We start from the raw sequence: 22,797 nt of genomic DNA, 5'->3' as shown, positions 1-22,797 counted from the left end.
GCAAGAGTGTGTTAGGTGCACAATCAGTATTTCATTTGCTGGGTTTCATATACCAGTTTTCATTAAGAGATTTTTAATAGAATCTGTCACCCTACTATGTGTTTATATTGAGGTAATAATGGGTGGTTGAGGTGTTTATATTAAGATGTGATTCTAATGATTTGCCCTAATTCATGTTTAAAATGAATTTGAACCATATCTCAATGTATGCTGAAGTATTGACATTTTCTGTGTTACTGTTACTGTGTATTATGGATTTTATATTGAATTTTTCTCTTTTTCTTTCTGTTTCTCTTCCCCCCTTCCTCTCAATCACACTGGACTATATGGCTCCCGAGGGCGGGCCATCAGCCGGGGGTGATGCAAGCAGAGAAACATTGCACAACTATGGAGGCGCTCGTGTAACATCACATAGCCGTCATAGAATTCCTACTTGTTACTGTGTTTGAAATGAGAATGTTTGACTTCGAGCTGGACGAAGTCAATGTTACCGCCGTTAAGGACCAACACCGACGTTCCGTTGACGATGTCACTAATGGGTGTGGACCTTCAATGGGGCCATTCAGCCAGCTCCCGCCCGCCGTCCCGCTTCGGAGTCAGGCTGGAGCCTCATCAAAGGCTTACCTGCCTCGGTTACATAAGCAACAGAACATCGGTGTTGGGTAGGACGTACAGCTGAATCCATGGGGTTATTATAGAAACTAAAAGCCAGTGAATAACGCCTCCATGGCTGCATCCCATTGTTTTATATAATAAATAATTAATGTTGTCCCAGCTGATAATGAACAGCCCGGTCGCTGTCGAGAAAATTGACCCCCGGCTCCCCTGAGCCTGTGCCTTTTTGGGAGCACATATTTGTGCAAAAAGTTTTTCTATAACTTCAAAAAGTCCAAGTACAGGTCGAGACTTACTGACGATCTTCTTCAAGCCATAGTGAGGGTGTCAACTGCTTCCTCGCTCAAGCCAAATGTGGCTCAGCTATGTGAGAGGAAGCGCTGCCAGATCTCTGGCAGCAGGAAGCAGGCAAGAGAAGCCATGTTTAGAAAAACCGTTAATGTTCAAAAGAACCCATTATAGTTAAAGAACTGTTAGTAGTGATGTTTGAGAAGATTAGATTTTTTGAACAAAGCTTTTTCAGTGGAATACCTGATGCAGCCCAGCCACACCCAGACTCTGCGTCCTGCAGCCCTCAGGTAATTTGAGTTTGAGACCCCTGGAATCAACAGACGGTGGCCTAGCCACCTTCGCGTGAGCCTCCGGGAGTGTTGTTGTGGCCGAGTGGTTAAGGCGATGGACTAGAAATCCATTGGGGTCTCCCCGCGCAGGTTCGAATCCTGCCAACAATGTGAAGTTCCCCTGATGTTGTTTTACCTTGGATAAGGTTCTTGATTGACCATTGCATAATTAGTGTTGTGTTCCTAGCTTGTTTTTCAGTACCAATTGGGAAAGTGTTGGGAACATCTGCTGAGGCATTGTACTGTATATTAATGAATCTGCTGCTGCACATTGTAAAGGCTGAATAGTCCTAAACAAATACCATGCTGACCAAAACAAACTACAGTGAGCAACTACATTGCAACATAGTGGATCCGCCTTCCAACCACATTAGCCTGTTAAACTAAATGTCATTAACATCTTTTGTCAGCTGGACTTGGCACCTAATCCAGGGATGGTGTAATTTGTTAGTGTTTTGGGGTTTTGTATATAGACAGGTTTTAAATTGTTATTGTATATAGTTTTTAGTTGTTGTGTTTGCACTCTCTCTTTAAAAAAATGTGGGGAAAAAAACACAACTCTTGTGGTGTAATAGCAACACATCCATCCTTTGGGTGGAAGACTCCAGGTGCAAATCCTGGCAAGAGTGTGTTAGGTGCACAATCAGTATTTCATTTGCTGGGTTTCATATACCAGTTTTCATTAAGAGATTTTTAATAGAATCTGTCACCCTACTATGTGTTTATATTGAGGTAATAATGGGTGGTTGAGGTGTTTATATTAAGATGTGATTCTAATGATTTGCCCTAATTCATGTTTAAAATGAATTTGAACCATATCTCAATGTATGCTGAAGTATTGACATTTTCTGTGTTACTGTTACTGTGTATTATGGATTTTATATTGAATTTTTCTCCTTTTCTTTCTGTTTCTCTTCCCCCCTTCCTCTCTTCTTTTTTCTTCCCCCCCCCTTAAAATTCCCTTTTCAACCAGTGTCCCTAGCTAGTTTTTCAGTACCATTTATGAAAGTGTTGGGAACATCTGCATTGTAAAGTCTGAATAGTCCTAAAAAAATGCCATGCTGACCAAAACAAACTACAGTGAGCAATTACATTACACCATAGTGGATCCGCATTCCAACCACGTTAGTCTGTTAAACTAAATGTCATTGACATCTTTTGTCAGCTGGACTTGGCACCTAATCCAGAGACAAGCATAAGCCGGTGTAACTAAAAGATGGTTACGTACGTACATGGATTTTTACCATCTTCTGCATTAGAAGTACGTAGAACAAGTCCCTCCCCACCCTTCGATAGCTCAGTTGGTAGAGCGGAGGACTGTAGGTTAATCAGCTGGGATCCTTAGGTCGCTGGTTCAACTCCGGCTCGAAGGAGAACATTTTGGCGGAACAGTCCAGGTACTGCTCTAACGCCATGGCTATTTGTCCCTATACTAACATCTCCCGCTGCAAGGACATTTTTTCAAAGCTCTGCAACATGTTGCCTTTACTCACCAAAGCTCCTGCTCCAATTTACAGGACTGCTTTTGACCATGGATTAAAACAGGGTTCTCAAGCTTGCGGCCTGCGAGACAATATTTTGTGGCCCTCAGGACGATATGAAAGTTTAATCTTTAGTGCGGCCAGCGAGTTCTATACGAATGGCACTTTCCCGCGTTGTGTGCAGAAGGTTCCTTTTTTTGTGCAAGCTGGAGCTGAACGAACCTACCAATCACACTGGACTATATGGCTCCCGAGGGCGGGCCATCAGCCGGGGTTGATGCAAGCAGAGAAACATTGCACAACTATGGAGGCGCTCGTGTAACATCACATAGCCGTCATAGAATTCCTACTTGTTACTGTGTTTGAAATGAGAATGTTTGACTTCGAGCTGGACGAAGTCAATGTTACCGCCGTTAAGGACCAACACCGACGTTCCGTTGACGATGTCACTAATGGGTGTGGACCTTCAATGGGGCCATTCAGCCAGCTCCCGCCCGCCGTCCCGCTTCGGAGTCAGGCTGGAGCCTCATCAAAGGCTTACCTGCCTCGGTTACATAAGCAACAGAACATCGGTGTTGGGTAGGACGTACAGCTGAATCCATGGGGTTATTATAGAAACTAAAAGCCAGTGAATCACGCCTCCATGGCTGCATCCCATTGTTTTATATAATAAATAATTAATGTTGTCCCAGCTGATAATGAACAGCCCGGTCGCTGTCGAGAAAATTGACCCCCGGCTCCCCTGAGCCTGTGCCTTTTTGGGAGCACATATTTGTGCAAAAAGTTTTTCTATAACTTCAAAAAGTCCAAGTACAGGTCGAGACTTACTGACGATCTTCTTCAAGCCATAGTGAGGGTGTCAACTGCTTCCTCGCTCAAGCCAAATGTGGCTCAGCTATGTGAGAGGAAGCGCTGCCAGGTCTCTGGCAGCAGGAAGCAGGCAAGAGAAGCCATGTTTAGAAAAACCGTTCATGTTCAAAAGAACCCATTATAGTTAAAGAACTGTTAGTAGTGATGTTTGAGAAGATTAGATTTTTTGAACAAAGCTTTTTCAGTGGAATACCTGATGCAGCCCAGCCACACCCAGACTCTGCGTCCTGCAGCCCTCAGGTAATTTGAGTTTGAGACCCCTGGAATCAACAGACGGTGGCCTAGTCACCTTCGCGTGAGCCTCCAGGAGTGTTGTTGTGGCCGAGTGGTTAAGGCGATGGACTAGAAATCCATTGGGGTCTCCCCGCGCAGGTTCGAATCCTGCCAACAACGTGAAGTTCCCCTGATGTTGTTTTACCTTGGATAAGGTTCTTGATTGACCATTGCATAATTAGTGTTGTGTTCCTAGCTTGTTTTTCAGTACCAATTGGGAAAGTGTTGGGAACATCTGCTGAGGCATTGTACTGTATATTAATGAATCTGCTGCTGCACATTGTAAAGGCTGAATAGTCCTAAACAAATACCATGCTGACCAAAACAAACTACAGTGAGCAATTACATTGCAACATAGTGGATCCGCCTTCCAACCACATTAGCCTTTTAAACTAAATGTCATTAAAATCTTTTGTCAGCTGGACTTGGCACCTAATCCAGGGATGGTGTAATTTGTTAGTGTTTTGGGGTTTTGTATATAGACAGGTTTTAAATTGTTATTGTATATAGTTTTTAGTTGTTGTGTTTGCACTCTCTCTTTAAAAAAATGTGGGGAAAAAAACACAACTCTTGTGGTGTAATAGCAACACATCCATCCTTTGGGTGGAAGACTCCAGGTGCAAATCCTGGCAAGAGTGTGTTAGGTGCACAATCAGTATTTCATTTGCTGGGTTTCATATACCAGTTTTCATTAAGAGATTTTTAATAGAATCTGTCACCCTACTATGTGTTTATATTGAGGTAATAATGGGTGGTTGAGGTGTTTATATTAAGATGTGATTCTAATGATTTGCCCTAATTCATGTTTAAAATGAATTTGAACCATATCTCAATGTATGCTGAAGTATTGACACTTTCTGTGTTACTGTTACTGTGTATTATGGATTTTATATTGAATTTTTCTCCTTTTCTTTCTGTTTCTCTTCCCCCCTTCCTCTCTTCTTTTTTCTTCCCCCCCCCTTAAAATTCCCTTTTCAACCAGTGTCCCTAGCTAGTTTTTCAGTACCATTTAGGAAAGCGTTGGGAAGATCTGCATTGTAAAGTCTGAATATTCCTAAAAAAATGCCATGCTGACCAAAACAAACTACAGTGAGCAGTTACATTACACCATAGTGAATCCGCCTTCCAACCACGTTAGTCTGTTAAACTAAATGTCATTGACATCTTTTGTCAGCTGGACTTGGCACCTAATCTTCTTACCTCTAATCTTCTGGATTAGAGGTACGTAGAACAAGTCCCTCCCCACCCTTCGATAGCTCAGTTGGTAGAGCGGAGGACTGTAGGTTAGTCAGCTGGGATCCTTAGGTCGCTGGTTCAACTCCGGCTCGAAGGAGAACATTTTGGCGGAACAGTCCAGGTACTGCTCTAACGCCATGGCTACTTGTCCCTATACTAACATCTCCCACTGCAAGGACATTTTTTCAAAGCTCTGCAACATGTTGCCTTTACTCACCAAAGCTCCTGCTCCAATTTACAGGACTGCTTTTGACCATGGATTAAAACAGGGTTCTCAAGCTTGCGGCCTGCGAGACAATATTTTGTGGCCCTCAGGACGATATGAAAGTTTAATCTTTAGTGCGGCCAGCGAGTTCTATACGAATGGCACTTTCCCGCGTTGTGTGCAGAAGGTTCCTTTTTTTGTGCAAGCTGGAGCTGAACGAACCTACCAATCACACTGGACTATATGGCTCCCGAGGGCGGGCCATCAGCCGGGGTTGATGCAAGCAGAGAAACATTGCACAACTATGGAGGCGCTCGTGTAACATCACATAGCCGTCATAGAATTCCTACTTGTTACTGTGTTTGAAATGAGAATGTTTGACTTCGAGCTGGACGAAGTCAATGTTACCGCCGTTAAGGACCAACACCGACGTTCCGTTGACGATGTCACTAATGGGTGTGGACCTTCAATGGGGCCATTCAGCCAGCTCCCGCCCGCCGTCCCGCTTCGGAGTCAGGCTGGAGCCTCATCAAAGGCTTACCTGCCTCGGTTACATAAGCAACAGAACATCGGTGTTGGGTAGGACGTACAGCTGAATCCATGGGGTTATTATAGAAACTAAAAGCCAGTGAATCACGCCTCCATGGCTGCATCCCATTGTTTTATATAATAAATAATTAATGTTGTCCCAGCTGATAATGAACAGCCCGGTCGCTGTCGAGAAAATTGACCCCCGGCTCCCCTGAGCCTGTGCCTTTTTGGGAGCACATATTTGTGCAAAAAGTTTTTCTATAACTTCAAAAAGTCCAAGTACAGGTCGAGACTTACTGACGATCTTCTTCAAGCCATAGTGAGGGTGTCAACTGCTTCCTCGCTCAAGCCAAATGTGGCTCAGCTATGTGAGAGGAAGCGCTGCCAGGTCTCTGGCAGCAGGAAGCAGGCAAGAGAAGCCATGTTTAGAAAAACCGTTCATGTTCAAAAGAACCCATTATAGTTAAAGAACTGTTAGTAGTGATGTTTGAGAAGATTAGATTTTTTGAACAAAGCTTTTTCAGTGGAATACCTGATGCAGCCCAGCCACACCCAGACTCTGCGTCCTGCAGCCCTCAGGTAATTTGAGTTTGAGACCCCTGGAATCAACAGACGGTGGCCTAGCCACCTTCGCGTGAGCCTCCAGGAGTGTTGTTGTGGCCGAGTGGTTAATGCGATGGACTAGAAATCCACTGGGGTCTCCCCGCGCAGGTTCGAATCCTGCCAACAACGTGAAGTTCCCCTGATGTTGTTTTACCTTGGATAAGGTTCTTGATTGACCATTGCATAATTAGTGTTGTGTTCCTAGCTTGTTTTTCAGTACCAATTGGGAAAGTGTTGGGAACATCTGCTGAGGCATTGTACTGTATATTAATGAATCTGCTGCTGCACATTGTAAAGGCTGAATAGTCCTAAACAAATACCATGCTGACCAAAACAAACTACAGTTACCAACTACATTGCAACATAGTGGATCCGCCTTCCAACCACATTAGCCTGTTAAACTAAATGTCATTAACATCTTTTGTAAGCTGGACTTGGCACCTAATCCAGGGATGGTGTAATTTGTTAGTGTTTTGGGGTTTTGTATATAGACAGGTTTTAAATTGTTATTGTATATAGTTTTTAGTTGTTGTGTTTGCACTCTCTCTTTAAAAAAATGTGGGGAAAAAAACACAACTCTTGTGGTGTAATAGCAACACATCCATCCTTTGGGTGGAAGACTCCAGGTGCAAATCCTGGCAAGAGTGTGTTAGGTGCACAATCAGTATTTCATTTGCTGGGTTTCATATACCAGTTTTCATTAAGAGATTTTTAATAGAATCTGTCACCCTACTATGTGTTTATATTGAGGTAATAATGGGTGGTTGAGGTGTTTATATTAAGATGTGATTCTAATGATTTGCCCTAATTCATGTTTAAAATGAATTTGAACCATATCTCAATGTATGCTGAAGTATTGACATTTTCTGTGTTACTGTTACTGTGTATTATGGATTTTATATTGAATTTTTCTCTTTTTCTTTCTGTTTCTCTTCCCCCCTTCCTCTCAATCACACTGGACTATATGGCTCCCGAGGGCGGGCCATCAGCCGGGGGTGATGCAAGCAGAGAAACATTGCACAACTATGGAGGCGCTCGTGTAACATCACATAGCCGTCATAGAATTCCTACTTGTTACTGTGTTTGAAATGAGAATGTTTGACTTCGAGCTGGACGAAGTCAATGTTACCGCCGTTAAGGACCAACACCGACGTTCCGTTGACGATGTCACTAATGGGTGTGGACCTTCAATGGGGCCATTCAGCCAGCTCCCGCCCGCCGTCCCGCTTCGGAGTCAGGCTGGAGCCTCATCAAAGGCTTACCTGCCTCGGTTACATAAGCAACAGAACATCGGTGTTGGGTAGGACGTACAGCTGAATCCATGGGGTTATTATAGAAACTAAAAGCCAGTGAATAACGCCTCCATGGCTGCATCCCATTGTTTTATATAATAAATAATTAATGTTGTCCCAGCTGATAATGAACAGCCCGGTCGCAGTCGATAAAATTGACCCCCGGCTCCCCTGAGCCTGTGCCTTTTTGGGAGCACATATTTGTGCAAAAAGTTTTTCTATAACTTCAAAAAGTCCAAGTACAGGTCGAGACTTACTGACGATCTTCTTCAAGCCATAGTGAGGGTGTCAACTGCTTCCTCGCTCAAGCCAAATGTGGCTCAGCTATGTGAGAGGAAGCGCTGCCAGGTCTCTGGCAGAAGGAAGCAGGCAAGAGAAGCCATGTTTAGAAAAACCGTTCATGTTCAAAAGAACCCATTATAGTTAAAGAACTGTTAGTAGTGATGTTTGAGAAGATTAGATTTTTTGAACAAAGCTTTTTCAGTGGAATACCTGATGCAGCCCAGCCACACCCAGACTCTGCGTCCTGCAGCCCTCAGGTAATTTGAGTTTGAGACCCCTGGAATCAACAGACGGTGGCCTAGCCACCTTCGCGTGAGCCTCCAGGAGTGTTGTTGTGGCCGAGTGGTTAAGGCGATGGACTAGAAATCCATTGGGGTCTCCCCGCGCAGGTTCGAATCCTGCCAACAATGTGAAGTTCCCCTGATGTTGTTTTACCTTGGATAAGGTTCTTGATTGACCATTGCATAATTAGTGTTGTGTTCCTAGCTTGTTTTTCAGTACCAATTGGGAAAGTGTTGGGAACATCTGCTGAGGCATTGTACTGTATATTAATGAATCTGCTGCTGCACATTGTAAAGGCTGAATAGTCCTAAACAAATACCATGCTGACCAAAACAAACTACAGTGAGCAACTACATTGCAACATAGTCTTGGTTCTTGATTGACCATTGCATAATTAGTGTTGTGTTCCTAGCTTGTTTTTCAGTACCAATTGGGAAAGTGTTGGGAACATCTGCTGAGGCATTGTACTGTATATTAATGAATCTGCTGCTGCACATTGTAAAGGCTGAATAGTCCTAAACAAATACCATGCTGACCAAAACAAACTACAGTGAGCAACTACATTGCAACATAGTGGATCCGCCTTCCAACCACATTAGCCTGTTAAACTAAATGTCATTAACATCTTTTGTCAGCTGGACTTGGCACCTAATCCAGGGATGGTGTAATTTGTTAGTGTTTTGGGGTTTTGTATATAGACAGGTTTTAAATTGTTATTGTATATAGTTTTTAGTTGTTGTGTTTGCACTCTCTCTTTAAAAAAATGTGGGGAAAAAAACACAACTCTTGTGGTGTAATAGCAACACATCCATCCTTTGGGTGGAAGACTCCAGGTGCAAATCCTGGCAAGAGTGTGTTAGGTGCACAATCAGTATTTCATTTGCTGGGTTTCATATACCAGTTTTCATTAAGAGATTTTTAATAGAATCTGTCACCCTACTATGTGTTTATATTGAGGTAATAATGGGTGGTTGAGGTGTTTATATTAAGATGTGATTCTAATGATTTGCCCTAATTCATGTTTAAAATGAATTTGAACCATATCTCAATGTATGCTGAAGTATTGACATTTTCTGTGTTACTGTTACTGTGTATTATGGATTTTATATTGAATTTTTCTCCTTTTCTTTCTGTTTCTCTTCCCCCCTTCCTCTCTTCTTTTTTCTTCCCCCCCCCTTAAAATTCCCTTTTCAACCAGTGTCCCTAGCTAGTTTTTCAGTACCATTTATGAAAGTGTTGGGAACATCTGCATTGTAAAGTCTGAATAGTCCTAAAAAAATGCCATGCTGACCAAAACAAACTACAGTGAGCAATTACATTACACCATAGTGGATCCGCATTCCAACCACGTTAGTCTGTTAAACTAAATGTCATTGGCATCTTTTGTCAGCTGGACTTGGCACCTAATCCAGAGACAAGCATAAGCCGGTGTAACTAAAAGATGGTTACGTACGTACATGGATTTTTACCATCTTCTGCATTAGAAGTACGTAGAACAAGTCCCTCCCCACCCTTCGATAGCTCAGTTGGTAGAGCGGAGGACTGTAGGTTAGTCAGCTGGGATCCTTAGGTCGCTGGTTCAACTCCGGCTCGAAGGAGAACATTTTGGCGGAACAGTCCAGGTACTGCTCTAACGCCATGGCTACTTGTCCCTATACTAACATCTCCCACTGCAAGGACATTTTTTCAAAGCTCTGCAACATGTTGCCTTTACTCACCAAAGCTCCTGCTCCAATTTACAGGACTGCTTTTGACCATGGATTAAAACAGGGTTCTCAAGCTTGCGGCCTGCGAGACAATATTTTGTGGCCCTCAGGACGATATGAAAGTTTAATCTTTAGTGCGGCCAGCGAGTTCTATACGAATGGCACTTTCCCGCGTTGTGTGCAGAAGGTTCCTTTTTTTGTGCAAGCTGGAGCTGAACGAACCTACCAATCACACTGGACTATATGGCTCCCGAGGGCGGGCCATCAGCCGGGGTTGATGCAAGCAGAGAAACATTGCACAACTATGGAGGCGCTCGTGTAACATCACATAGCCGTCATAGAATTCCTACTTGTTACTGTGTTTGAAATGAGAATGTTTGACTTCGAGCTGGACGAAGTCAATGTTACCGCCGTTAAGGACCAACACCGACGTTCCGTTGACGATGTCACTAATGGGTGTGGACCTTCAATGGGGCCATTCAGCCAGCTCCCGCCCGCCGTCCCGCTTCGGAGTCAGGCTGGAGCCTCATCAAAGGCTTACCTGCCTCGGTTACATAAGCAACAGAACATCGGTGTTGGGTAGGACGTACAGCTGAATCCATGGGGTTATTATAGAAACTAAAAGCCAGTGAATCACGCCTCCATGGCTGCATCCCATTGTTTTATATAATAAATAATTAATGTTGTCCCAGCTGATAATGAACAGCCCGGTCGCTGTCGAGAAAATTGACCCCCGGCTCCCCTGAGCCTGTGCCTTTTTGGGAGCACATATTTGTGCAAAAAGTTTTTCTATAACTTCAAAAAGTCCAAGTACAGGTCGAGACTTACTGACGATCTTCTTCAAGCCATAGTGAGGGTGTCAACTGCTTCCTCGCTCAAGCCAAATGTGGCTCAGCTATGTGAGAGGAAGCGCTGCCAGGTCTCTGGCAGCAGGAAGCAGGCAAGAGAAGCCATGTTTAGAAAAACCGTTCATGTTCAAAAGAACCCATTATAGTTAAAGAACTGTTAGTAGTGATGTTTGAGAAGATTAGATTTTTTGAACAAAGCTTTTTCAGTGGAATACCTGATGCAGCCCAGCCACACCCAGACTCTGCGTCCTGCAGCCCTCAGGTAATTTGAGTTTGAGACCCCTGGAATCAACAGACGGTGGCCTAGCCACCTTCGCGTGAGCCTCTAGGAGTGTTGTTGTGGCCGAGTGGTTAATGCGATGGACTAGAAATCCACTGGGGTCTCCCCGCGCAGGTTCGAATCCTGCCAACAACGTGAAGTTCCCCTGATGTTGTTTTACCTTGGATAAGGTTCTTGATTGACCATTGCATAATTAGTGTTGTGTTCCTAGCTTGTTTTTCAGTACCAATTGGGAAAGTGTTGGGAACATCTGCTGAGGCATTGTACTGTATATTAATGAATCTGCTGCTGCACATTGTAAAGGCTGAATAGTCCTAAACAAATACCATGCTGACCAAAACAAACTACAGTTACCAACTACATTGCAACATAGTGGATCCGCCTTCCAACCACATTAGCCTGTTAAACTAAATGTCATTAACATCTTTTGTAAGCTGGACTTGGCACCTAATCCAGGGATGGTGTAATTTGTTAGTGTTTTGGGGTTTTGTATATAGACAGGTTTTAAATTGTTATTGTATATAGTTTTTAGTTGTTGTGTTTGCACTCTCTCTTTAAAAAAATGTGGGGAAAAAAACACAACTCTTGTGGTGTAATAGCAACACATCCATCCTTTGGGTGGAAGACTCCAGGTGCAAATCCTGGCAAGAGTGTGTTAGGTGCACAATCAGTATTTCATTTGCTGGGTTTCATATACCAGTTTTCATTAAGAGATTTTTAATAGAATCTGTCACCCTACTATGTGTTTATATTGAGGTAATAATGGGTGGTTGAGGTGTTTATATTAAGATGTGATTCTAATGATTTGCCCTAATTCATGTTTAAAATGAATTTGAACCATATCTCAATGTATGCTGAAGTATTGACATTTTCTGTGTTACTGTTACTGTGTATTATGGATTTTATATTGAATTTTTCTCTTTTTCTTTCTGTTTCTCTTCCCCCCTTCCTCTCAATCACACTGGACTATATGGCTCCCGAGGGCGGGCCATCAGCCGGGGGTGATGCAAGCAGAGAAACATTGCACAACTATGGAGGCGCTCGTGTAACATCACATAGCCGTCATAGAATTCCTACTTGTTACTGTGTTTGAAATGAGAATGTTTGACTTCGAGCTGGACGAAGTCAATGTTACCGCCGTTAAGGACCAACACCGACGTTCCGTTGACGATGTCACTAATGGGTGTGGACCTTCAATGGGGCCATTCAGCCAGCTCCCGCCCGCCGTCCCGCTTCGGAGTCAGGCTGGAGCCTCATCAAAGGCTTACCTGCCTCGGTTACATAAGCAACAGAACATCGGTGTTGGGTAGGACGTACAGCTGAATCCATGGGGTTATTATAGAAACTAAAAGCCAGTGAATAACGCCTCCATGGCTGCATCCCATTGTTTTATATAATAAATAATTAATGTTGTCCCAGCTGATAATGAACAGCCCGGTCGCTGTCGAGAAAATTGACCCCCGGCTCCCCTGAGCCTGTGCCTTTTTGGGAGCACATATTTGTGCAAAAAGTTTTTCTATAACTTCAAAAAGTCCAAGTACAGGTCGAGACTTACTGACGATCTTCTTCAAGCCATAGTGAGGGTGTCAACTGCTTCCTCGCTCAAGCCAAATGTGGCTCAGCTATGTGAGAGGAAGCGCTGCCAGATCTCTGGCAGCAGGAAGCAGGCAAGAGAAGCCATGTTTAGAAAAACCGTTCATGTTCAAAAGAACCCATTATAGTTAAAGAACTGTTAGTAGTGATGTTTGAGAAGATTATATTTTTTGAACAAAGCTTTTTCAGTGGAATACCTGATGCAGCCCAGCCACACCCAGACTCTGCGTCCTGCAGCCCTCAGGTAATTTGAGTTTGAGACCCCTGGAATCAACAGACGGTGGCCTAGCCACCTTCGCGTGAGCCTCCAGGAGTGTTGTTGTGGCCGAGTGGTTAAGGCGATGGACTAGAAATCCATTGGGGTCTCCCCGCGCAGGTTCGAATCCTGCCAACAACGTGAAGTTCCCCTGATGTTGTTTTACCTTGGATAAGGTTCTTGATTGACCATTGCATAATTAGTGTTGTGTTCCTAGCTTGTTTTTCAGTACCAATTGGGAAAGTGTTGGGAACATCTGCTGAGGCATTGTACTGTATATTAATGAATCTGCTGCTGCACATTGTAAAGGCTGAATAGTCCTAAACAAATACCATGCTGACCAAAACAAACTACAGTGAGCAACTACATTGCAACATAGTCTTGGTTCTTGATTGACCATTGCATAATTAGTGTTGTGTTCCTAGCTTGTTTTTCAGTACCAATTGGGAAAGTGTTGGGAACATCTGCTGAGGCATTGTACTGTATATTAATGAATCTGCTGCTGCACATTGTAAAGGCTGAATAGTCCTAAACAAATACCATGCTGACCAAAACAAACTACAGTGAGCAACTACATTGCAACATAGTGGATCCGCCTTCCAACCACATTAGCCTGTTAAACTAAATGTCATTAACATCTTTTGTCAGCTGGACTTGGCACCTAATCCAGGGATGGTGTAATTTGTTAGTGTTTTGGGGTTTTGTATATAGACAGGTTTTAAATTGTTATTGTATATAGTTTTTAGTTGTTGTGTTTGCACTCTCTCTTTAAAAAAATGTGGGGAAAAAAACACAACTCTTGTGGTGTAATAGCAACACATCCATCCTTTGGGTGGAAGACTCCAGGTGCAAATCCTGGCAAGAGTGTGTTAGGTGCACAATCAGTATTTCATTTGCTGGGTTTCATATACCAGTTTTCATTAAGAGATTTTTAATAGAATCTGTCACCCTACTATGTGTTTATATTGAGGTAATAATGGGTGGTTGAGGTGTTTATATTAAGATGTGATTCTAATGATTTGCCCTAATTCATGTTTAAAATGAATTTGAACCATATCTCAATGTATGCTGAAGTATTGACATTTTCTGTGTTACTGTTACTGTGTATTATGGATTTTATATTGAATTTTTCTCCTTTTCTTTCTGTTTCTCTTCCCCCCTTCCTCTCTTCTTTTTTCTTCCCCCCCCCTTAAAATTCCCTTTTCAACCAGTGTCCCTAGCTAGTTTTTCAGTACCATTTATGAAAGTGTTGGGAACATCTGCATTGTAAAGTCTGAATAGTCCTAAAAAAATGCCATGCTGACCAAAACAAACTACAGTGAGCAATTACATTACACCATAGTGGATCCGCATTCCAACCACGTTAGTCTGTTAAACTAAATGTCATTGGCATCTTTTGTCAGCTGGACTTGGCACCTAATCCAGAGACAAGCATAAGCCGGTGTAACTAAAAGATGGTTACGTACGTACATGGATTTTTACCATCTTCTGCATTAGAAGTACGTAGAACAAGTCCCTCCCCACCCTTCGATAGCTCAGTTGGTAGAGCGGAGGACTGTAGGTTAGTCAGCTGGGATCCTTAAGTCGCTGGTTCAACTCCGGCTCGAAGGAGAACATTTTGGCGGAACAGTCCAGGTACTGCTCTAACGCCATGGCTATTTGTCCCTATACTAACATCTCCCGCTGCAAGGACATTTTTTCAAAGCTCTGCAACATGTTGCCTTTACTCACCAAAGCTCCTGCTCCAATTTACAGGACTGCTTTTGACCATGGATTAAAACAGGGTTCTCAAGCTTGCGGCCTGCGAGACAATATTTTGTGGCCCTCAGGACGATATGAAAGTTTAATCTTTAGTGCGGCCAGCGAGTTCTATACGAATGGCACTTTCCCGCGTTGTGTGCAGAAGGTTCCTTTTTTTGTGCAAGCTGGAGCTGAACGAACCTACCAATCACACTGGACTATATGGCTCCCGAGGGCGGGCCATCAGCCGGGGTTGATGCAAGCAGAGAAACATTGCACAACTATGGAGGCGCTCGTGTAACATCACATAGCCGTCATAGAATTCCTACTTGTTACTGTGTTTGAAATGAGAATGTTTGACTTCGAGCTGGACGAAGTCAATGTTACCGCCGTTAAGGACCAACACCGACGTTCCGTTGACGATGTCACTAATGGGTGTGGACCTTCAATGGGGCCATTCAGCCAGCTCCCGCCCGCCGTCCCGCTTCGGAGTCAGGCTGGAGCCTCATCAAAGGCTTACCTGCCTCGGTTACATAAGCAACAGAACATCGGTGTTGGGTAGGACGTACAGCTGAATCCATGGGGTTATTATAGAAACTAAAAGCCAGTGAATCACGCCTCCATGGCTGCATCCCATTGTTTTATATAATAAATAATTAATGTTGTCCCAGCTGATAATGAACAGCCCGGTCGCTGTCGAGAAAATTGACCCCCGGCTCCCCTGAGCCTGTGCCTTTTTGGGAGCACATATTTGTGCAAAAAGTTTTTCTATAACTTCAAAAAGTCCAAGTACAGGTCGAGACTTACTGACGATCTTCTTCAAGCCATAGTGAGGGTGTCAACTGCTTCCTCGCTCAAGCCAAATGTGGCTCAGCTATGTGAGAGGAAGCGCTGCCAGGTCTCTGGCAGCAGGAAGCAGGCAAGAGAAGCCATGTTTAGAAAAACCGTTCATGTTCAAAAGAACCCATTATAGTTAAAGAACTGTTAGTAGTGATGTTTGAGAAGATTAGATTTTTTGAACAAAGCTTTTTCAGTGGAATACCTGATGCAGCCCAGCCACACCCAGACTCTGCGTCCTGCAGCCCTCAGGTAATTTGAGTTTGAGACCCCTGGAATCAACAGACGGTGGCCTAGTCACCTTCGCGTGAGCCTCCAGGAGTGTTGTTGTGGCCGAGTGGTTAAGGCGATGGACTAGAAATCCATTGGGGTCTCCCCGCGCAGGTTCGAATCCTGCCAACAACGTGAAGTTCCCCTGATGTTGTTTTACCTTGGATAAGGTTCTTGATTGACCATTGCATAATTAGTGTTGTGTTCCTAGCTTGTTTTTCAGTACCAATTGGGAAAGTGTTGGGAACATCTGCTGAGGCATTGTACTGTATATTAATGAATATGCTGCTGCACATTGTAAAGGCTGAATAGTCCTAAACAAATACCATGCTGACCAAAACAAACTACAGTGAGCAATTACATTGCAACATAGTGGATCCGCCTTCCAACCACATTAGCCTTTTAAACTAAATGTCATTAAAATCTTTTGTCAGCTGGACTTGGCACCTAATCCAGGGATGGTGTAATTTGTTAGTGTTTTGGGGTTTTGTATATAGACAGGTTTTAAATTGTTATTGTATATAGTTTTTAGTTGTTGTGTTTGCACTCTCTCTTTAAAAAAATGTGGGGAAAAAAACTCAACTCTTGTGGTGTAATAGCAACACATCCATCCTTTGGGTGGAAGACTCCAGGTGCAAATCCTGGCAAGAGTGTGTTAGGTGCACAATCAGTATTTCATTTGCTGGGTTTCATATACCAGTTTTCATTAAGAGATTTTTAATAGAATCTGTCACCCTACTATGTGTTTATATTGAGGTAATAATGGGTGGTTGAGGTGTTTATATTAAGATGTGATTCTAATGATTTGCCCTAATTCATGTTTAAAATGAATTTGAACCATATCTCAATGTATGCTGAAGTATTGACACTTTCTGTGTTACTGTTACTGTGTATTATGGATTTTATATTGAATTTTTCTCCTTTTCTTTCTGTTTCTCTTCCCCCCTTCCTCTCTTCTTTTTTCTTCCCCCCCCTTAAAATTCCCTTTTCAACCAGTGTCCCTAGCTAGTTTTTCAGTACCATTTAGGAAAGTGTTGGGAAGATCTGCATTGTAAAGTCTGAATATTCCTAAAAAAATGCCATGCTGACCAAAACAAACTACAGTGAGCAGTTACATTACACCATAGTGGATCCGCCTTCCAACCACGTTAGTCTGTTAAACTAAATGTCATTGACATCTTTTGTCAGCTGGACTTGGCACCTAATCTTCTTACCTCTAATCTTCTGGATTAGAGGTACGTAGAACAAGTCCCTCCCCACCCTTCGATAGCTCAGTTGGTAGAGCGGAGGACTGTAGGTTAGTCAGCTGGGATCCTTAGGTCGCTGGTTCAACTCCGGCTCGAAGGAGAATATTTTGGCGGAACAGTCCAGGTACTGCTCTAACGCCATGGCTACTTGTCCCTATACTAACATCTCCCGCTGCAAGGACATTTTTTCAAAGCTCTGCAACATGTTGCCTTTACTCACCAAAGCTCCTGCTCCAATTTACAGGACTGCTTTTGACCATGGATTAAAACAGGGTTCTCAAGCTTGCGGCCTGCGAGACAATATTTTGTGGCCCTCAGGACGATATGAAAGTTTAATCTTTAGTGCGGCCAGCGAGTTCTATACGAATGGCACTTTCCCGCGTTGTGTGCAGAAGGTTCCTTTTTTTGTGCAAGCTGGAGCTGAACGAACCTACCAATCACACTGGACTATATGGCTCCCGAGGGCGGGCCATCAGCCGGGGTTGATGCAAGCAGAGAAACATTGCACAACTATGGAGGCGCTCGTGTAACATCACATAGCCGTCATAGAATTCCTACTTGTTACTGTGTTTGAAATGAGAATGTTTGACTTCGAGCTGGACGAAGTCAATGTTACCGCCGTTAAGGACCAACACCGACGTTCCGTTGACGATGTCACTAATGGGTGTGGACCTTCAATGGGGCCATTCAGCCAGCTCCCGCCCGCCGTCCCGCTTCGGAGTCAGGCTGGAGCCTCATCAAAGGCTTACCTGCCTCGGTTACATAAGCAACAGAACATCGGTGTTGGGTAGGACGTACAGCTGAATCCATGGGGTTATTATAGAAACTAAAAGCCAGTGAATCACGCCTCCATGGCTGCATCCCATTGTTTTATATAATAAATAATTAATGTTGTCCCAGCTGATAATGAACAGCCCGGTCGCTGTCGAGAAAATTGACCCCCGGCTCCCCTGAGCCTGTGCCTTTTTGGGAGCACATATTTGTGCAAAAAGTTTTTCTATAACTTCAAAAAGTCCAAGTACAGGTCGAGACTTACTGACGATCTTCTTCAAGCCATAGTGAGGGTGTCAACTGCTTCCTCGCTCAAGCCAAATGTGGCTCAGCTATGTGAGAGGAAGCGCTGCCAGGTCTCTGGCAGCAGGAAGCAGGCAAGAGAAGCCATGTTTAGAAAAACCGTTCATGTTCAAAAGAACCCATTATAGTTAAAGAACTGTTAGTAGTGATGTTTGAGAAGATTAGATTTTTTGAACAAAGCTTTTTCAGTGGAATACCTGATGCAGCCCAGCCACACCCAGACTCTGCGTCCTGCAGCCCTCAGGTAATTTGAGTTTGAGACCCCTGGAATCAACAGACGGTGGCCTAGCCACCTTCGCGTGAGCCTCCAGGAGTGTTGTTGTGGCCGAGTGGTTAAGGCGATGGACTAGAAATCCATTGGGGTCTCCCCGCGCAGGTTCGAATCCTGCCAACAATGTGAAGTTCCCCTGATGTTGATTTACCTTGGATAAGGTTCTTGATTGACCATTGCATAATTAGTGTTGTGTTCCTAGCTTGTTTTTCAGTACCAATTGGGAAAGTGTTGGGAACATCTGCTGAGGCATTGTACTGTATATTAATGAATATGCTGCTGCACATTGTAAAGGCTGAATAGTCCTAAACAAATACCATGCTGACCAAAACAAACTACAGTGAGCAATTACATTGCAACATAGTGGATCCGCCTTCCAACCACATTAGCCTTTTAAACTAAATGTCATTAAAATCTTTTGTCAGCTGGACTTGGCACCTAATCCAGGGATGGTGTAATTTGTTAGTGTTTTGGGGTTTTGTATATAGACAGGTTTTAAATTGTTATTGTATATAGTTTTTAGTTGTTGTGTTTGCACTCTCTCTTTAAAAAAATTTGGGGAAAAAAACTCAACTCTTGTGGTGTAATAGCAACACATCCATCCTTTGGGTGGAAGACTCCAGGTGCAAATCCTGGCAAGAGTTTGTTAGGTGCACAATCAGTATTTCATTTGCTGGGTTTCATATACCAGTTTTCATTAAGAGATTATTAATAGAATCTGTCACCCTACTATGTGTTTATATTGAGGTAATAATGGGTGGTTGAGGTGTTTATATTAAGATGTGATTCTAATGATTTGCCCTAATTCATGTTTAAAATGAATTTGAACCATATCTCAATGTATGCTGAAGTATTGACATTTTCTGTGTTACTGTTACTGTGTATTATGGATTTTATATTGAATTTTTCTCCTTTTCTTTCTGTTTCTCTTCCCCCCTTCCTCTCTTCTTTTTTCTTCCCCCCCCCTTAAAATTCCCTTTTCAACCAGTGTCCCTAGCTAGTTTTTCAGTACCATTTATGAAAGTGTTGGGAACATCTGCATTGTAAAGTCTGAATAGTCCTAAAAAAATGCCATGCTGACCAAAACAAACTACAGTGAGCAATTACATTACACCATAGTGGATCCGCATTCCAACCACGTTAGTCTGTTAAACTAAATGTCATTGACATCTTTTGTCAGCTGGACTTGGCACCTAATCTTCTTACCTCTAATCTTCTGGATTAGAGGTACGTAGAACAAGTCCCTCCCCACCCTTCGATAGCTCAGTTGGTAGAGCGGAGGACTGTAGGTTAGTCAGCTGGGATCCTTAGGTCGCTGGTTCAACTCCGGCTCGAAGGAGAACATTTTGGCGGAACAGTCCAGGTACTGCTCTAACGCCATGGCTACTTGTCCCTATACTAACATCTCCCGCTGCAAGGACATTTTTTCAAAGCTCTGCAACATGTTGCCTTTACTCACCAAAGCTCCTGCTCCAATTTACAGGACTGCTTTTGACCATGGATTAAAACAGGGTTCTCAAGCTTGCGGCCTGCGAGACAATATTTTGTGGCCCTCAGGACGATATGAAAGTTTAATCTTTAGTGCGGCCAGCGAGTTCTATACGAATGGCACTTTCCCGCGTTGTGTGCAGAAGGTTCCTTTTTTTGTGCAAGCTGGAGCTGAACGAACCTACCAATCACACTGGACTATATGGCTCCCGAGGGCGGGCCATCAGCCGGGGTTGATGCAAGCAGAGAAACATTGCACAACTATGGAGGCGCTCGTGTAACATCACATAGCCGTCATAGAATTCCTACTTGTTACTGTGTTTGAAATGAGAATGTTTGACTTCGAGCTGGACGAAGTCAATGTTACCGCCGTTAAGGACCAACACCGACGTTCCGTTGACGATGTCACTAATGGGTGTGGACCTTCAATGGGGCCATTCAGCCAGCTCCCGCCCGCCGTCCCGCTTCGGAGTCAGGCTGGAGCCTCATCAAAGGCTTACCTGCCTCGGTTACATAAGCAACAGAACATCGGTGTTGGGTAGGACGTACAGCTGAATCCATGGGGTTATTATAGAAACTAAAAGCCAGTGAATCACGCCTCCATGGCTGCATCCCATTGTTTTATATAATAAATAATTAATGTTGTCCCAGCTGATAATGAACAGCCCGGTCGCTGTCGAGAAAATTGACCCCCGGCTCCCCTGAGCCTGTGCCTTTTTGGGAGCACATATTTGTGCAAAAAGTTTTTCTATAACTTCAAAAAGTCCAAGTACAGGTCGAGACTTACTGACGATCTTCTTCAAGCCATAGTGAGGGTGTCAACTGCTTCCTCGCTCAAGCCAAATGTGGCTCAGCTATGTGAGAGGAAGCGCTGCCAGGTCTCTGGCAGCAGGAAGCAGGCAAGAGAAGCCATGTTTAGAAAAACCGTTCATGTTCAAAAGAACCCATTATAGTTAAAGAACTGTTAGTAGTGATGTTTGAGAAGATTAGATTTTTTGAACAAAGCTTTTTCAGTGGAATACCTGATGCAGCCCAGCCACACCCAGACTCTGCGTCCTGCAGCCCTCAGGTAATTTGAGTTTGAGACCCCTGGAATCAACAGACGGTGGCCTAGCCACCTTCGCGTGAGACTCCAGGAGTGTTGTTGTGGCCGAGTGGTTAAGGCGATGGACTAGAAATCCATTGGGGTCTCCCCGCGCAGGTTCGAATCCTGCCAACAACGTGAAGTTCCCCTGATGTTGATTTACCTTGGATAAGGTTCTTGATTGACCATTGCATAATTAGTGTTGTGTTCCTAGCTTGTTTTTCAGTACCAATTGGGAAAGTGTTGGGAACATCTGCTGAGGCATTGTACTGTATATTAATGAATATGCTGCTGCACATTGTAAAGGCTGAATAGTCCTAAACAAATACCATGCTGACCAAAACAAACTACAGTGAGCAATTACATTGCAACATAGTGGATCCGCCTTCCAACCACATTAGCCTTTTAAACTAAATGTCATTAAAATCTTTTGTCAGCTGGACTTGGCACCTAATCCAGGGATGGTGTAATTTGTTAGTGTTTTGGGGTTTTGTATATAGACAGGTTTTAAATTGTTATTGTATATAGTTTTTAGTTGTTGTGTTTGCACTCTCTCTTTAAAAAAATTTGGGGAAAAAAACTCAACTCTTGTGGTGTAATAGCAACACATCCATCCTTTGGGTGGAAGACTCCAGGTGCAAATCCTGGCAAGAGTGTGTTAGGTGCACAATCAGTATTTCATTTGCTGGGTTTCATATACCAGTTTTCATTAAGAGATTTTTAATAGAATCTGTCACCCTACTATGTGTTTATATTGAGGTAATAATGGGTGGTTGAGGTGTTTATATTAAGATGTGATTCTAATGATTTGCCCTAATTCATGTTTAAAATGAATTTGAACCATATCTCAATGTATGCTGAAGTATTGACACTTTCTGTGTTACTGTTACTGTGTATTATGGATTTTATATTGAATTTTTCTCCTTTTCTTTCTGTTTCTCTTCCCCCCTTCCTCTCTTCTTTTTTCTTCCCCCCCCTTAAAATTCCCTTTTCAACCAGTGTCCCGCCTTCCAACCACGTTAGTCTGTTAAACTAAATGTCATTGACATCTTTTGTCAGCTGGACTTGGCACCTAATCTTCTTACCTCTAATCTTCTGGATTAGAGGTACGTAGAACAAGTCCTTCCCCACCCTTCGATAGCTCAGTTGGTAGAGCGGAGGACTGTAGGTTAGTCAGCTGGGATCCTTAGGTCGCTGGTTCAACTCCGGCTCGAAGGAGAATATTTTGGCGGAACAGTCCAGGTACTGCTCTAACGCCATGGCTACTTGTCCCTATACTAACATCTCCCGCTGCAAGGACATTTTTTCAAAGCTCTGCAACATGTTGCCTTTACTCACCAAAGCTCCTGCTCCAATTTACAGGACTGCTTTTGACCATGGATTAAAACAGGGTTCTCAAACTTGCGGCCTGCGAGACAATATTTTGTGGCCCTCAGGACGATATGAAAGTTTAATCTTTAGTGCGGCCAGCGAGTTCTATACGAATGGCACTTTCCCGCGTTGTGTGCAGAAGGTTCCTTTTTTTGTGCAAGCTGGAGCTGAACGAACCTACCAATCACACTGGACTATATGGCTCCCGAGGGCGGGCCATCAGCCGGGGTTGATGCAAGCAGAGAAACATTGCACAACTATGGAGGCGCTCGTGTAACATCACATAGCCGTCATAGAATTCCTACTTGTTACTGTGTTTGAAATGAGAATGTTTGACTTCGAGCTGGACGAAGTCAATGTTACCGCCGTTAAGGACCAACACCGACGTTCCGTTGACGATGTCACTAATGGGTGTGGACCTTCAATGGGGCCATTCAGCCAG

General features: G+C 43.5%; 16 non-coding genes across 16 annotated transcripts; all 16 read left to right on the top strand.

The window, feature by feature from the left end:
• Positions 1-1,264: 1,264 nt before the first annotated feature.
• On the top strand, positions 1,265-1,346 carry trnas-aga (transfer RNA serine (anticodon AGA)). The gene has a single exon. It is a non-coding gene; the product is annotated as a tRNA-Ser (tRNA).
• Positions 1,347-2,521: 1,175 nt separating this feature from the next.
• On the top strand, positions 2,522-2,608 carry trnay-gua (transfer RNA tyrosine (anticodon GUA)). Its single transcript is given in 2 exon segments — positions 2,522-2,558; positions 2,573-2,608. It is a non-coding gene; the product is annotated as a tRNA-Tyr (tRNA).
• A 1,289-nt stretch (positions 2,609-3,897) lies between these two features.
• On the top strand, positions 3,898-3,979 carry trnas-aga (transfer RNA serine (anticodon AGA)). Its single transcript has one exon. It is a non-coding gene; the product is annotated as a tRNA-Ser (tRNA).
• Positions 3,980-5,105: 1,126 nt separating this feature from the next.
• On the top strand, positions 5,106-5,192 carry trnay-gua (transfer RNA tyrosine (anticodon GUA)). The gene is given in 2 exon segments: positions 5,106-5,142; positions 5,157-5,192. It is a non-coding gene; the product is annotated as a tRNA-Tyr (tRNA).
• Positions 5,193-6,481: 1,289 nt separating this feature from the next.
• trnas-aga (transfer RNA serine (anticodon AGA)) lies at positions 6,482-6,563 on the top strand. Its single transcript has one exon. It is a non-coding gene; the product is annotated as a tRNA-Ser (tRNA).
• Positions 6,564-8,336: 1,773 nt separating this feature from the next.
• Positions 8,337-8,418, top strand: trnas-aga (transfer RNA serine (anticodon AGA)). Its single transcript has one exon. It is a non-coding gene; the product is annotated as a tRNA-Ser (tRNA).
• A 1,383-nt stretch (positions 8,419-9,801) lies between these two features.
• trnay-gua (transfer RNA tyrosine (anticodon GUA)) lies at positions 9,802-9,888 on the top strand. The gene is given in 2 exon segments: positions 9,802-9,838; positions 9,853-9,888. It is a non-coding gene; the product is annotated as a tRNA-Tyr (tRNA).
• Positions 9,889-11,177: 1,289 nt separating this feature from the next.
• On the top strand, positions 11,178-11,259 carry trnas-aga (transfer RNA serine (anticodon AGA)). Its single transcript has one exon. It is a non-coding gene; the product is annotated as a tRNA-Ser (tRNA).
• A 1,773-nt stretch (positions 11,260-13,032) lies between these two features.
• On the top strand, positions 13,033-13,114 carry trnas-aga (transfer RNA serine (anticodon AGA)). The gene has a single exon. It is a non-coding gene; the product is annotated as a tRNA-Ser (tRNA).
• Positions 13,115-14,497: 1,383 nt separating this feature from the next.
• Positions 14,498-14,584, top strand: trnay-gua (transfer RNA tyrosine (anticodon GUA)). The gene is given in 2 exon segments: positions 14,498-14,534; positions 14,549-14,584. It is a non-coding gene; the product is annotated as a tRNA-Tyr (tRNA).
• Positions 14,585-15,873: 1,289 nt separating this feature from the next.
• trnas-aga (transfer RNA serine (anticodon AGA)) lies at positions 15,874-15,955 on the top strand. Its single transcript has one exon. It is a non-coding gene; the product is annotated as a tRNA-Ser (tRNA).
• A 1,125-nt stretch (positions 15,956-17,080) lies between these two features.
• On the top strand, positions 17,081-17,167 carry trnay-gua (transfer RNA tyrosine (anticodon GUA)). Its single transcript is given in 2 exon segments — positions 17,081-17,117; positions 17,132-17,167. It is a non-coding gene; the product is annotated as a tRNA-Tyr (tRNA).
• Positions 17,168-18,456: 1,289 nt separating this feature from the next.
• Positions 18,457-18,538, top strand: trnas-aga (transfer RNA serine (anticodon AGA)). Its single transcript has one exon. It is a non-coding gene; the product is annotated as a tRNA-Ser (tRNA).
• A 1,126-nt stretch (positions 18,539-19,664) lies between these two features.
• Positions 19,665-19,751, top strand: trnay-gua (transfer RNA tyrosine (anticodon GUA)). The gene is given in 2 exon segments: positions 19,665-19,701; positions 19,716-19,751. It is a non-coding gene; the product is annotated as a tRNA-Tyr (tRNA).
• A 1,289-nt stretch (positions 19,752-21,040) lies between these two features.
• On the top strand, positions 21,041-21,122 carry trnas-aga (transfer RNA serine (anticodon AGA)). Its single transcript has one exon. It is a non-coding gene; the product is annotated as a tRNA-Ser (tRNA).
• Positions 21,123-22,115: 993 nt separating this feature from the next.
• Positions 22,116-22,202, top strand: trnay-gua (transfer RNA tyrosine (anticodon GUA)). The gene is given in 2 exon segments: positions 22,116-22,152; positions 22,167-22,202. It is a non-coding gene; the product is annotated as a tRNA-Tyr (tRNA).
• The last annotated feature ends 595 nt before the right edge of the window (positions 22,203-22,797 follow it).

The sequence above is a fragment of the Channa argus genome, unplaced genomic scaffold, assembly GCF_033026475.1.
Source record: "Channa argus isolate prfri unplaced genomic scaffold, Channa argus male v1.0 Contig043, whole genome shotgun sequence".
Classification (NCBI taxonomy): Eukaryota; Metazoa; Chordata; class Actinopteri; order Anabantiformes; family Channidae; genus Channa; species Channa argus.
This window is presented reverse-complemented; position numbering and strand designations above follow the sequence as displayed.